At 37.9% G+C, this 6818-nt stretch overlaps 1 pseudogene; it reads left to right on the plus strand.

The window, feature by feature from the left end:
* Positions 1 to 2352: 2352 nt before the first annotated feature.
* Positions 2353 to 3080, plus strand: LOC149221594 (F-box protein At4g05010-like; annotated as a pseudogene).
* The last annotated feature ends 3738 nt before the right edge of the window (positions 3081 to 6818 follow it).

Raw genomic sequence — 6818 nt, forward strand, 5'->3', positions numbered from 1 at the left:
AATCACAGAGGAATCAAAACAGCATTAAAAGAAACCCTAGACAAGCTTGGCAATATAATTTTGGAGGTAGCTAGGGTTTAATTTTTAAACACTCAAATCACCACCATAGATGAAAAAATCCCTTGCTTGATTAGATGAGAGGATTTATTTACTTGTTTGAGAGGTTATTTGTGAATTTGGAGGTAGAGGAAAGCGTTGTCATGTGATTTTGAGCTCATCAGGCAGAAGCGTAGCGCTGCCTCTCAGGTGTGTAGTGCACTTTCTATGCGTAGTGCTTGACCAATTTCCAATGTAAAACTTGTGCCCTGTGCATAGCGCCAGGCAGGTGCATAGCGTCGGTGGAAGTTTGAATTTTTGCTGCAATTTGACTTCTTTCTCCCGAAAACCCGATTTTCTCCCTTTTGCTTTATCTCTTGCACAAAATGAAGTCTTTCAAACACCAAGAAGAACTTGATATCCACTTGATTTTAATTTTTCATTTACAAACCCACTTTTCTAAAGTCCTTTTCACTTTGCTTTAAAAACTCTGTTTTTCATTTTGCACTTTAACTCTTTTTGATCATTTGATGAACTGATGCTTTGATATTTTTGTTTCTTGCAATGGTTGGAGTTGGCAAGGTGACCAAGGGCAGTAGCTGAAGCTTATTACATATGAAAACATTGAAATTACATAAAATTTGTACATGAAATAGAAAAACCCTGTTTTCACCTCAAAATAGAGTTTTGAGGTAAAAACCCTTTATGAAGCATATCATCAGTGAATTTTGTAATTTTATGAACTTATTGCACATCCTCATGTGCTTGCTAACCTCTTATTTGTAATGCCCCACTTAAATCTTATCCTACAAATTGTGTTAATATTTACATTATCTGAAAATATTGAGAAATATTGGTCATAAAATAAATTTATGATTTCCATTATTCAAATTCCCCACTTACCTTCTCAATTTGAATATTATGTAGGATATGGTCTCCTTCCATTAATTCAAAATATATTTATTCATTTCACATATGTACCCTCACATTTACTTGGGAGAAGACATAGTCCTCTCCATCTTATCATCAATATATATTTATTCATTTCACATTCCCCAATGTACCCTCACATTTACTTGGGAGAAGACATGGTCCTCTCCATGTAATTACACTTCACATTCCCCAATGTACCCTCACATTTACTTGGGAGAAGACATAGTCCTATCCATCTTATCAACAATATATATTTATTCATTTCACATTCCCCAATGTACCCTCACATTTACTAAGTAGAAGACATGGTCCTCTCCATGTAATTACACTTTACATTCCCAAATGTACTTTTCAGATTTACTTGGGAGAAGACATGATCCTTTCCCATTAAATTCTAAATTTTATATTCATGTCACAATTCCAAATGTACTCCTAGCTTAGAAGAGAATTCAACCAAGGATGAGAGGTGGTTGAGGAAAGAGGGTATAAAAGGGAAGGGGGAAGGAAGAAAAGGGGGAGTTGGAGTCTTGCTCAGGATGGTGGGGGTTGGTTGTGATTGTTTGGCCTTGTTATGATTTTTGGGAGACCTTGGAAACCTGTGGAGGTTTTTTGGGTTTGAGAGAAGGAAAGTATCATTATCTAGTTTTGCACATTCTTCTTGAGGACACACTATATCTGGTTTGACTTGGGCACGGAGGGCTAGGGAACCTGTGGAGGTTTCCTGGGCTAGGAATTTATTTCCTAGTTGGCTGGGAGGTAAATCCGGTTGGGTCGGTCAGAAGGAGCATTCAGCTGGAGCTATAAGACAAAGGTATCATCATCAACCGCCAGAATAGGTATTTTTCCATGGACTACTCTTTTTAAGTTGATATCAATGGAATGCTCACCATAATTTATGTTGATTATAATGTAAATGACAAAATTTTATTGTTTAAAAGCCATGTAAGTAAGTAAGTTATCACCTCTTATCGTATTTAATTCAGAAAAATTAGATCCATTAGCAGACCCTAGAATAGGGCTCTTACACTTGGTATCAGAGCCAGGTTTAAACACTGAGACCTATGAACCAATCCACTTCTATAATTTTTAGGTTGATGTTGGATTTTATTTAAAAAAAAAAACCAGAAAAAAAAGGGCAATTCAGATGTTTAGAAGAAAACGCTAGTGCAAAGGATCAGTGAAAGAAGTGAGACACAGATTTTCATAGTTTTTTTTATTTTCGGGTTCGAAGCCTCTGGAGCGTTATAGAATTGTGTTTTTGAGTCGGACGGCGGGGGTTATAAGCACCGTGACAACACCTTTAGGATTCATTCCATTGTTCGTTCGTTCTTTGTATCGCAATAATTCGTGTGATTCTGTAGTAAAGGGAGAAGGGGCTTCTGTCGAAAATGTGTTGCAAAGAGGATAGTAAGGTGCGTCAATACAAGAACAAGGCTGCTCAGGTCGGTGCCCTTGACATGAAGGAATCAGGGGAGTGTTTGACACTCGGAAGCAAGATGGCAAGAAAGAGGAATGCGATGTCGGCAGTGGAGGATTGGCAGAAAGAAGAATGTGCTATCGATGACAGTCGGGTTAAATTTGGCATTTCGGAAGATCGTTCTGGAATTGGGAGAGCCTTGCGCCGGAAGCCTGACGAGTAGGAAGTTTGTGTTACTCCGGTGAAACCCTCCCCTGTACTCGCTGCTAATAAAAATGAGAATTCACCCAGAAAGAACATGCCGTCTTTGCCTTTAGATGTCTTGGTAGAGGTAGTTTGTAACTTTGGGCACCACGAACTAGAGTCGTTGTGTTACGTTTCAAAGGATTTCAAAGAAGCTATTAAAGTTGCAAAGGAAACGAATTTCGCTTTTAAAACCCCGGAGTAGGGGTGGTGACATAAACATTCGTTATTTCAAAGTATGAGCCCTGCACATTCTTCTTCCGTAAATGATAGTCCAGTGAGATTGCCTGTAACGCCTAAGTCTCCGAAACATGTAGAGAAGCATCGAAATCCTCTGTTAAATGATAAAGATCTGGCTAAATTAAGCAGAGTGCTCTTTCTAGAAAGCAACAAGTCATCCAGCGCTAAACCCCTTTTCTCTGGTTTCTTCTTCAATTATTCATCAGCATAGTGGAATTGCCAGGTTGTTCTATCATTTGAGAAACGAAGCTGTTTTTTTTAGCCTTAGAAAGTTTCTTCAAGGCATGCCGCAATCTCTCCATTTCTTCTTTAGACAACATTTCTCTGCGAAAAATAAAAAAAAACTTCCTGTGCCCTTCTTCAGGCACCTTGTAACTTCCTGCAAGGATATCAGTTATTAATGTTGCTAACTGTGACATCAGGGCAGGTGGTTCTACCCCTGCTTCCATAAGTTCCCTTAAACACTTCACCATCTTTACAGTGTCTGCAGACAATGCCAAATCAAGTAGATCTACCAACTTCTCATCTGGAATCAATCCAACAAGTTCCTGAACCAATGGAAGAGATATTCTCTGTCCCAAAAGACTCAATTGATCAAGTGTCACTTCAGCATCCCGCAAATACCCATCAGACCTTGATGCTATAAGTTTTAATGCATCCTTATCTATTTCCAATTCTTCTTGTAATGCTATTGCCTGCAATTTTTTTATGATGTCAACATCCATCAATTTGTTAAAGAAAAATTTGTGGCACCTGGTTATAATTGTATGAGGTAGCTGATCCAGATTTGTCATAATAAGAATGAAAACTACCTGTCGAGGAACTTGATCAAGAATCCTTGAGATGGTGTTCCAAGCTTCACTTGTCAAAGTATCACAATCATAATATCCATGTATCTGTATAGATTCGACGAACTTACCTATAATTTTCCTCTTCGTTCACTTGACAAGCAAAACTGATTGATGCCATTGAGATTCTGTTAACTGGTTACATAAATACATTATCTAAAGAAATTGCACAGCCACAGGTGCATAGGCATAAGAAAATAGGAACTCTTGGATTTCCTCTTAAAATCTATGTATTGAAATACTACATCAAACTCACTGGTGGTTCTTGAAATCTCCCAAAAGGGTTTCTTTTGATAAAATAGCTAAATAGAGCATGTTGGCAAAAACAACGTTACATATTCATTCACTTATAGCAGTTAAGTTAGTAGCTGGAGTCGGTTTTCACCTTGCTGTCATCCTTCAGGGAAAACTTCTTTTGCTTCAAGGGTGCCATCAGCCTGCAGGATTGTAGTCACATACGCACTATAAATTGGGGTATGCACTATATAGGCCACATTGCCCAGAAGACGGGAAAACTTTGGTCTGCCTGGGTGCGTTTCTGAATTTCTCACCGAGTGAGTAAGTAGATCCAGCCTTGTTTCAGCGAAACCTGTTATGGTTCGGGGTTTTCTTGGCTTTTGCCTTTTCATTCCTTGTTTCCTTGGGTTCAAACTTGAGAGCTCCTGAATATGATGGCCCAGGAGAGCTGAAACCAGGCTATCTCGAATCTAGTGTTTTGGGTTTCTATTTCTGTCTAGGAGCTACGATATAAATGTACATTGAAGTTAAAATGCATAAGAAAAGTCGGTGCAAATTCATATGATTTGCGGCCATTTTTAAGCCAAAAATCCTAAGAACTGAGTACGCCCATGCAACCGTGCCAGAGCTTTCAGCTCATGCCTTGATTGCAACTGCATGCTTATTAGGCATCTAAATTATCATTTTGTTGATGGTGTGCATTTGATGCTTACAAAGAATCAGTTATCATAGTCTATCCATTTATATTTTGCTCATAACTGTCTCTGTGATCCGGGGGCTCTCCAAATCACTCCCAAAAGGATCCAACAAAGCTTCCTGAAAGAAAGTGTGAATGGTAAGAGCCCACTATTATATCTCTGCATAGCCTGAACAGAGGGCAGATTCGTGAAATGCATATATGTTGGAAAAGTAACTTTTGAAAGAGATCGATCCAAATTTTGTACTTATGTCAGTCATGTTTTGCTTTGACCCGTGTTCTACTATTTTGTCATATTAGCGTGATAGCTAAAGATACTGGTAACTGATTTGCTTCCAAAATTTACAGTGAACATGTAGCTAAACCGTGAGAAAGTATTGTGTGCGGGCGTGGCTACCATGTATGTTGCAAGCTTTGATGGAGTATTTTCTAAGCATATATGAATATAAATCACAGTTCTTCTTAGCATCCTAGTTGACTCCAGTCATTGCAGCATTTTGAAACATGCCACTCTGAATAAATTAACTTTTCAAAAAACCATAACACTAGCTAAATTGTTGATATGTCTATATAGTATAGTTGTATATCCAATATTTACATCTGGCAAGAAACATAAGTTATTTCAAATTGTTTCCTATCTTGCTATGCTTATCATATCACCAGGGGCACGCTAATGTCTTTACCTGTGTCTTGCTATATTTCTTTTGTGGGTAGTGAAAATCATAACATTGTCAAATGAAAGGATGGAAATTCCAATTTGACTTCCATTCTTGGCTAGCAATATTAGATGAATCAGCAACTGGGCCGGTCCCATACTTGTGTGATATGGGGTCGATTCCTACCCTACTACTACCACTATAACAGCTACCATTATAACTGCTGGGTGAACAGGGCCACCCCCAGCAGGTGTTCACAAGTAAATAATAGGGGATTTGAACATAAGACCTTTGTACTCACATTTACTTTACATTTTTTACAAGCTTGGTAAGTGAACAACTAACAGTGTTTACAAATGAAGAATTCCAAGAGTGAACCTTTTCTTTTGTCTAAGCCATCCTTGACCTTGTTGGTTCAAGTAATATTTCATGGTTTGATTTTCTGTACCAATTTCTAGTTGTATTGGTATCAACTCAATTTCATCCATAATAGTGCCTTAGGTACGCATGTAGTTGAGATTGTGAGTGATCGAACAATAATCATGCCCTTAAAGTATAACACGAAGAACTACAACCAACAGATAATATACCTCCCCTACAGATATAATGTGGTTGGAGGAATCTTCTTTAGGTTTACCATTAGTTTTAGGAATGACTAAGGGTAGTTTAGTTGGCATATTGGCCCATTTGGATAATTATGGATAGGAACATTAATATTATTTGAGGAGATTCAACCCTGCCATATATGTAGAAGGCACTGGTTGGCATTATATCCTGTATTATATCTAGCATTGGTTCTAGCCAGGATAATGACTAGTGAGGAATTTAGATTAGAGAAGGATGAATTAGATGAACTAGAACTAGTTCCAAACTAGATGAACCAACTATCCTGGAGGGGGATGAGGATTCATAATTCAATGAAGATGAACTTCCCAAACCCAAGATGCAGGTAGAAAAGGCTCAAGCAAGGAGTAAATCAAACTCAACAAGTACACATAAAGAATCCAATAAATAAAAAAAAGAAAAAGTTCAAAGGCCTTGTAGCCTTGTAGCCACCCACTTATTACTGTCATGTGATTATAACAATCCAAGTATTAATGAAGTTATTTTCAACAAAAAAAAAATTGGAGGCCATATACTATATGCACTGTTAAAGCATGCACAGCACAGCTCAACATGATCTTTGACCATTCCTGATCTCTTTGTTTTGCCAAGCGTTCAATTTATAAATGAGATTGAAAAAAAAAATTCTCATAATCCCTTCATGATTCAACACCTTCATTTTGCTCTCTTATGGCTATTACAGTGGTCATTGCTCTCTTGCACTTTGGAAACTTCTAATTATAACTGGAGATTTGCCATGACGATTGAAGGATTGCAATGCCTTAAAGGTTGTTCCTAACATGTGGCACCATAGTATGGGAAGATTGTGTTTTCTGGGTCTGAAGAGCCTACGTTTTCGATGGGGTTCTGAGTAAAAGAAATTCGTATTACTCAGGAACTCCTATTCT

This window comes from Pinus tabuliformis, chromosome Q (assembly GCF_031772625.1).
Source record: "Pinus tabuliformis cultivar Carrire ecotype Pingquan chromosome Q, CPIR1, whole genome shotgun sequence".
Taxonomy (NCBI): domain Eukaryota; kingdom Viridiplantae; phylum Streptophyta; class Pinopsida; order Pinales; family Pinaceae; genus Pinus; species Pinus tabuliformis.